This window comes from Mixophyes fleayi, chromosome 9, assembly GCF_038048845.1.
Source record: "Mixophyes fleayi isolate aMixFle1 chromosome 9, aMixFle1.hap1, whole genome shotgun sequence".
Classification (NCBI taxonomy): domain Eukaryota; kingdom Metazoa; phylum Chordata; class Amphibia; order Anura; family Limnodynastidae; genus Mixophyes; species Mixophyes fleayi.
In genome coordinates, this window is record NC_134410.1 from 130286527 (window position 1) to 130295529 (window position 9003).

The window sequence follows — 9003 nt, forward strand, 5'->3', positions numbered from 1 at the left end:
AATATCAGTGCCGAGTACGCCCACACTTCTTACAACACTGGGGAACAGACACAGGTACGTCTGATGTTAGGATTACAGCATACAATCAAGTTACATAAACACCAAGGTTATACAAATATCAGTAACCAAACAAATGGTTACTTAGGCTCTCCAGCTGACGAGGAACTACAAGTCCCAGTATGCAACACTAAATAAATAACGGCAAGCCATGATGGGACATATGGGAGATATAATTCAGCAAATATTGCCCTTCTTGAAGATTTTTATGAATGACTGCGCTCTGAGGGGTGGAAAGGAAACTAAATGAGACCCCACATTAAAGGACACAGTGGAGGCAGACATTTTGTGAGCTGAAATCATATTAACAAGATTGCAGCCTATCCAGTCACTAGTAACCAGTGACATCACTGAGAATGCAGCCTATCCAGTCACTAGGAACCAGTGACATCACTGAGAGTGCAGCCTATCCAGTCACTAGGAACCAGTGACATCACTGAGAACGCAGCCTATCCAGTCACTAGGAACCAGTGACATCACTGAGAATGCAGCCTATCCAGTCACTAGGAACCAGTGACATCACTGAGAGTGCAGCCTATCCCTTTACTAGGAACCAGTGACATCACTGAGAACGCAGCCTATCCAGTCACTAGGAACCAGTGACATCACTGAGAATGCAGCCTATCCAGTCACTAGGAACCAGTGACATCACTGAGAGTGCAGCCTATCCAGTCACTAGGAACCAGTGACATCACTGAGAGTGCAGCCTATCCAGTCACTAGGACCCAGTGACATCACTGAGAGTGCAGCCTATCTAGTCACTAGGACCCAGTGACATCACTGAGAGTGCAGCCTATCCAGTCACTAGGAACCAGTGACATCACTGAGAGTGCAGCCTATCCATCACTAGGAACCAGTGACATCACTGAGAGTGCAGCCTATCCAGTCACTAGGAACCAGTGACATCACTGAGAGTGCAGCCTATCCAGTCACTAGTAACCAGTGACATCACTGAGAGTGCAGCCTATCCAGTCACTAGGACCCAGTGACATCACTGAGAGTGCAGCCTATCCAGTCACTAGGAGCCAGTGACATCACTGAGAGTGCAGTCTTTTGTCATTGCAAATGGCCTGTTCTAACCGTCTCGCTTGGGCGTTTGGACCGCCTGAACACCGTTGATGCCAATATACTGTTACCGCTAATTGCAGTTATTTTCAGAAATATCAGACTCCATAATTTGGTCAAAACACATTTGAACGGATTCAGGCCTCTACATTAGTGGATGTTCTCCACGCACACCCAGACGGAGGTGGGGAGAGATGCGGACGAGGCAGTGGTTTAGCCATGTGTTGTCGTCATAGCACTCTAACTTATTTATTGTCAGTCTTCATTCATCGACCTAAGAGGTTTTCCTATAACAATCCGGAGAAAACATGTTCTCAGCTCCATGAACACAGACAGGAACGAGGACAGATTTTCACATCGTTCAGGCTAAAAAAATAATTTGAACAAATAAGGAAAACATTTACTACGTAAAATCCCACGAGCCAAACATCCTCTACCCACAACCTGTTGAAAACCTTTAATTGGCAGAGAACAAAGAGGTAATGGCAATTTCCTGCCAGCTAATAAGACCCACACACGTCTCTGAGAGTTTCCATCAGGCATGAGAAACTTACTAGTACAATAGCTGCAGAAATCACCGGATCTCCCTGCAGCTACAAAACCTTGTGACGGGCACAGAGGGGATTAGGATACATACATATTCAGGGGCAATTATTTTACTTTATGAAAATGACTGGAAGTCTATAACTTACTAGAAACCATACGCAGCGTTAACGACTATCCCATCATTCATTAATTAGCAGTCTTTAAAGCAGCAATCACATAAAAAAAATCTGTTTTATTTTTTTTAAACATAAATCACTGTGGCAGACTATAACAAGAATGTTGGTGATTATCTTTTTCTTTGGTTTGTTTCTTCAGGCTGCTAGTAATGATTTATAAATCTCCCCAGTGTCATGTGATCACCTTGGCAACCACAGTCACATGATGTAGTGAGCAGAGAGTTATTGGACCACCTCTCTGAGCTCTGTCTGCACTGTGGCATCCCAATTCTCCCCCCTTTGCCATCACATGACCTGCTGAGAGCTGTGAGCCTGTATAGCAGACTGACTGGTTTTTTTTTGCCAACGAGAGAGGGGAATGGAGTCAGCAGGAAGCCACAGACTGAGAGTTATATAGTGGAAGAAGCAGGGTCCTCCAGCAGCACAGAGTATATCAGGAGATGAGTGATGTGTTAGTGAGGACAGGGCTGCATGTGACAGGGGCAGTGACATGATGTGAGGAGGGGAATTGAGGCAGCAGGAAGCCACAGACTGAGAGTTATATAGTGGAAGAAGCAGGGTCCTCCAGCAGCACAGAGTATATCAGGAGATGAGTGATGTGTTAGTGAGGACAGGGCTGCATGTGACAGGGGCAGTGACATGATGTGAGGAGGGGAATTGAGGCAGCAGGAAGCCACAGACTGAGAGTTATATAGTGGAAGAAGCAGGGTCCTCCAGCAGCACAGAGTATATCAGGAGATGAGTGATGTGTTAGTGAGGACAGGGCTGCATGTGACAGGGGCAGTGACATGATGTGAGGAGGGGAATTGAGGCAGCAGGAAGCCACAGACTGAGAGTTATATAGTGGAAGAAGCAGGGTCCTCCAGCAGCACAGAGTATATCAGGAGATGAGTGATGTGTTAGTGAGGACAGGGCTGCATGTGACAGGGGCAGTGACATGATGTGAGGAGGGGAATTGAGGCAGCAGGAAGCCACAGACTGAGAGTTATATAGTGGAAGAAGCAGGGTCCTCCAGCAGCACAGAGTATATCAGGAGATGAGTGATGTGTTAGTGAGGACAGGGCTGCATGTGACAGGGGCAGTGACATGATGTGAGGAGGGGAATTGAGGCAGCAGGAAGCCACAGACTGAGAGTTATATAGTGGAAGAAGCAGGGTCCTCCAGCAGCACAGAGTATATCAGGAGATGAGTGATGTGTTAGTGAGGACAGGGCTGCATGTGACAGGGGCAATGACATGATCTGAGGAGGGGAATTAAGGCAGCAGGAAGCCACAGACTGAGAGTTATATAGTGGAAGGAGCAGGGTCCTCCAGCAGCACAGAGTATATCAGGAGATGAGTGATGTCTTAGTGAGGCAGGGCTGCATGTGACAGGGGCAGTGACATGATCTGAGGAGGGGAGTGGAGGCAGCAGGAAGCCACAGACTGAGAGTTATATAGTGGAAGGAGCAGGGTCCTCCAGCAGCACAGAGTATATCAGGAGATGAGTGATGTCTTAGTGAGGCAGGGCTGCATGTTACATGATGTGAGGAGGGGAATGAAGGCAGCAGGAAGCCACAGACTGAGAGTTATATAGTGGAAGGAGCAGGGTCCCCAACAGGGTAGTTATGTGAGCTTCTGTTCAGTTCAAACACCAAAATTGATCTGAATGTTATTTCATGTAATGATACATTTTAAAATATTCACTGAAGTCTTCACTAATAATAATTACTAAATGGTGAAAAACCCTATCTCCAACTAAAACGAGTGTTTTCGACACTAATAGGACTTTGTCCTACTCATCAAGGGGGTCTTGTTGGTGATTTGTTTCCCCATGCAAAGTATAGGGAAGTCTATGTAACATGCATTGCGGCAGTACATGTACTCAGGATGGAGATAACAGAAGAAAATCAATGAGAAATGCTGCATTCTTTGAATAAAGTTTTCTTTCCCTGGAACTGGTGTATTTTTAAAATATTTTTCAAATCAGGGCCTTCAGTTTATTATTCACCAACACATTTTATATTATTTTACATTATATTTAATAAACTGAAGCACTTCCTGAATCCAACATACCACTTTGGGTACAAATAAAGCAAGTTAAATACCCTGGACCCATAGCATACAATTAGATTCTCTCTTTATTTTGATATAATTAAATTTAATGAAAGCAAAGGTCTGATTAGGTGCTGGGATTTCAGCAACTTTTTACCAAGGAGCTCGTGCACCAACTGTTATCAACAACATCATTTTTCCCAACAAAGTCAGTTCCCTACTTCAATATAAGATGGAGTTTGTCATTCCCTGAAACACAGGTAAATTATTGAGAGCTGCAGACATTTCCAATAAAAGTTGAAAAATTTAGATTGCTCTCAACGTTTTAATTAATACTGTAGTGTGCCTGTCAGCTACAAAGGAGGCAGCCATTTTAGGGGCTGAGGCAGCGTTCATGGGATTTGCAGCCCATCCATTGACAAAGGCATGTGGAACCAATGGGTTGAATGTTACCTCAGTGCACAAAATGGCCGCCACCTCTATAACCAGCAGCAACATCCCATCAATATTAGCCACAGATAGCTGCAGAGATCAGCTACTTAAGATGCCACGGATTCTCTTCCAGACAGAGGCGATGAATGAGGACGCTGCAGACGGAGCCCCGGGCTAAATACCACATTATAGGATGACAATAATCTGTCTGATATGAGGTATTATGTTAGATTATATTACACAGTAAACGTTAACAATGTAAACACTTTGCTAGAATTGCTGCAGTCACTGACAGACGCGGGGTGTAATTTACTAACGTAAGCGCCAATACATAATTATGTACTAAGAAGTTGTGGCTATAATATCTGACCTTTACCCTTCTGCCAGACACAGCTCAGTATCACAAAACAAAGTCCTCGCCCACCTGCTCAGCGACACATTTAGCGGTCGACTTAAAGAGGTTTCAGGGCTCGTTATTGTATTGCAATGTACATCAAGAGGGGTATATTCAGACTTACTATGATATTTGGTAAAGTGCTTATATGTATTCTCAATCATACGCCAATATTAGGATATTTTACTAATGATGTTGGCAATCACCGAGCGTCTGCTGTCGCTCTGAAGTCAGATCCAAGGCTGTAGGCCAAACGGTTTCCGTTCTGACTGATTGAAAAGACCCAATTAAATCACAATATTTTATCTCCTCGCATTTGCTGGCACGGAACGATGGCATCTGCTCGTACAGAGTTTACCAATTTTACTCAGCACAAACTAAATTTGGAACAGCCTATTTTGCAAGGTTTTTTTGCTTTTTAATAGGAACTGACGGTATTGAGAGAGAACCTCGCAGTTCCTCTTTAGCAAAACATCCTTCAATAATTGACATATTTAACTAGCAGATTACATGACAAACTCCTGTATTCCAATACATTTTTGTTCAGCAACTTATATTTAAGTCACCAAGAAAAGCCCCGAACTTGATTTATTTTGAGACACTACTTTCTACCACCCTTTCTGCTAAAAGATTGGAGTTCTTCTCAAAATTGTTGATGTCTTACACAAGCAAATTAATATTAGATTTTTCTGCAATCACATCATCATACAATTGGGGCACCTAGGTTATGATCCAATTGTATCTAATCTGATTGTCTTAAATCAAGTTGCAAGTCAAAAATGAGCGATTATCTTCACACACATCCCAAGTTTTGCAGAATTGCGCACGTGCGTGACAGAAATCCAGGATTTAGGATTCAGTTACACTCGTTAAGCGAAACAAACATAACTAACAGTTTAAAATGTATCAAATTTATTTTAAAAGTTAAGAAATAAAGAAGAAGAAGAAGCATTAATGCATTAAAAATGCTTTATTCAAATTTCGTTTTATAGAAAATGACATCACAGAGTTAGTATCAGCATCAACTCCTGTTTTATACCAGTAATAGTTTTTTTTCTTGTCCTTTCATAAACGTGACCTTTGGTGTTTCAAAACTGGCCATGCGCGTCCTAGAACCCAGAGTTTTCATTAGAAAAATGCTGCCTCCTATTAGATGCATTGTCCAGACATGAGTTGCGTACTAAATTGCCCCAAAAAGTCATTTTTTGCGATGACAGATGATAATTAACAGGGCAAAAACCTGATAATTATTAAATAGGCTTAAAAGACGTGTTGGGACAGCTCGTCCGATTTTGTAATTAAGAACTCTGAGTCTTTACTGCACATCAACAATGGGCAGCACGGTGGCTTAGTGGTTAGCAGTTCTGCCTCACAGCATGACTTCGATTCCCAAACATGGCTTTATCTGTGTGGAGTTTTTATGTTCTCCCCGTGTTTGCGGTCGGTTTCCTCCCACACTCCAAAAACATACTAATTGGCTGCTATTAAATTGATCTTAGTCCCTCTCAGTCTGTGTGTGTGTGTGTGTCTGTGTGTATATTAGGGGATTTAGATTGTAAGCCCCAATTGGGCAGGGACTGATGTGTGTGAGTTCTCTGTACAGCGCTGCGGAATTAGTGCCGCTATATAAATATATAGATGATGATGATGATCAGTTGCCTCTCATGCGTTGCTCTCTCTGTAGAACGGATTGGCTAACGCTATCTACAGATGGTTGCGCACACATAGTCCCTATTAAGTATTATGGAGACTTCTAGAATTTTGCGGTAATTTGCCTAATGCAAGAAGTATCTCCGCATTGGTTTAAGGCTTTGTAAATAGACCACTTAGTTACTTCTGGCAGCTCAAGTAACAGCCAAATTCTCAGAAAAAAAGAAAAGACACATTTATCCCTTTCAATATTACCGGGTATAGCCATCCAGTTAAAAAAAAACCAAAAAAAAACGCCTGCCTAATAAAAGGTACTTCTGCGGATGGATGGCAGCTGGAGAACCCTCCACACAAAGTATCTCAAAGTAATAATATAAGTCTAACATGAAAACACAACTTTTGTATTTTGAGTCTCCAATTTAATGAGATCCCCACAGGCAGAAATAACAGGAAATAGTTGAGAATAAACTTGAATTACAGAGAAGGTGATGATGAATTTCATTAATTCATACAACGCTTCCTGGCTCGGAGAGTCACAAGACGGGGAGGGAATTTGGGCTGCGATCTACGCTGTCATAACCCCTATGGGGCATATTTAGCGTTGACCATTTTTAGATTTGTGCAGAATTTTCTATTTGGAGACTAAACTGGTCCAATCTCTTTCTCCAGGGACTCTGCGCTGACAATATTGTCCTAATCAATCACCAACCGGTTAAATGTAGCGTCTATTTTTTTTTTATATTTTTTTTTTAAGCTTTTCACCAAAGTGGAAAACCTCCCAATCATGCAGTTTTCACAAGCGTGTTGCAGATATGCGGAATGCTGTAAGAGTAGTTAACAAATTAGGTTTTAAGGATAATAATTTTTTCAGCCCTGTCCCATCACAAACAAAACATACCTCATGTACGTGAGAAGACTGTAAGCTCTTTGGGAGAGAATAGATACTATTTCTAATATAGTTAATAGTTTTTTGTTATTTCATTGTGAATGAACAGTCTTTGCCTTAACGTCCTCTGTGCACTTTTGGTGCCATACAAATCAATATATATATCATGTAAGTCTTGCTTCTATCATATATCCCAAGTGTTCTCTTTTCCTTCCAAAATTACTGCTTGTGCACAGTAACAATTAGTTCTAGCGTAGGACACGTACAGGCATTAAAAAAACCTGTAAAGCGCATTTAACAGCCACCAGTGGGTATGAGCCCTTAGGCTTTCATTTAGAGCTGCTGTGTCACATGACAAGTGCAAGAGCAGCGCAAATCCTGACCGCCAGCGACTCCGGCTATATGTGAGCGCATGGACCCTTCTAAATACAGTGACGTAATAATAAAGGGAAGAGAGAAGATTTAGTGAACTTCTTAAATAAAGTGGAAAACCCCTTAATCAGTACCTGTTGTGGAATTTCGGGACCCGGTATAAGCCCTAAAGGTGCCGTGGTCAGCGCCTGATTATCCAATAGGCTGACAAGGCAGACGCCTAGTGTGCAAAGCTTTTGGGGTGGGGGCAAATTTTTTAGGAGTGCAAATTTGTGACAAGGAAAGGAATAAACTGAAATTAATTTTAAAATAAAAGAGAATAGGGGGTGAAGGAAGCCGGATTTTAAATTAAAGACAAGTTCGTTCTTACCTACAAGGTAGCGTGGTGTGGAAGATGAGGGGGAGGGGAATACAATACGCCTCTATAAAATGTGTTTTATACTGTGAGCAGATATAAGAAATAATGTAAAAAGTCCTGGAGAATTAATAAATATATATATATATATATATATATATATATATATATATATATATATATAATATCACCACATATAACATGTATGTACAACCCCTAATAAGAGCAGTGTGATATTATTATAAATACTCTTTATATGACAAGATCAGCTCCAGTCATGGATCATATAATTACTAATAATCTAATAATATAATATATAATATAATATAAGTAAGAAGCAGTAACTTGTTCTCACCTCCACCTGCCAGTGTCTCCATCTTGGCCCTGGTGTTCTGTAAGGTAGGGACATGCCTGGTATTGTGGGACTTGTAGTTCTTCTAGAATCGGCAACAATGTAATAGACTAATCATAAGACTACAGCTCCCATGAGGCCATGCCGAGACGTTGTCACATGATGGGAAGCAGCCAATCAGATGGAGGACTGGAGCCCAGCACACCCCGGAGGATTCACCAGGTGGCTGAGGTAAGTGTCTGTGTGACTCACCGCCTGGTGTGGTACTACAAGTCTCAGCATGTCCAGCTGTAAGAGCTCCTGTAAAGTGTATTGTCAGCCATGTTTCTGCATTGGGGAGGTGTCACAGGGGCGCTTTTATCTTTATTATTACTTATGTGCTAGAATCACTTCAATAATCAGGACTGTGCTACTAAATCCTCCAAAATACTGAATAAAGGTTATATCTTAAGTATTATTTAAGGATAAAAAAAAAAATTTTGAATAAAAAATTAAATTAATTAACTAATCTGTTGATGGCAGAATAATAGGAGCAACATCCTGGGGTTTAAATATAATGCACTTTAAACTGACACGTGTCGTCTCTGTGGTGGAGATTCAGTTCCCCGCGTTGTTCCTTAGTGGGCCGCGCACTATTACCGTTACTACAATAATAGTTGTGCATTATTACCGTTCTAAAGAACAA

At 41.7% G+C, this 9003-nt stretch overlaps 1 protein-coding gene across 1 annotated transcript in view; it reads right to left on the bottom strand.

The window, feature by feature from the left end:
- EGFL7 (EGF like domain multiple 7) overlaps nucleotides 1-8337 on the bottom strand; it is a 132754-nt gene extending 124417 nt beyond the window's left edge. Inside the window, exon 1 of the mRNA XM_075185744.1 lies at nucleotides 8322-8337. The gene's annotated coding sequence lies outside the window, so the exon portion shown is untranslated. The remainder of the gene's footprint in view (nucleotides 1-8321) is intronic.
- Nucleotides 8338-9003: the final 666 nt, after the last annotated feature.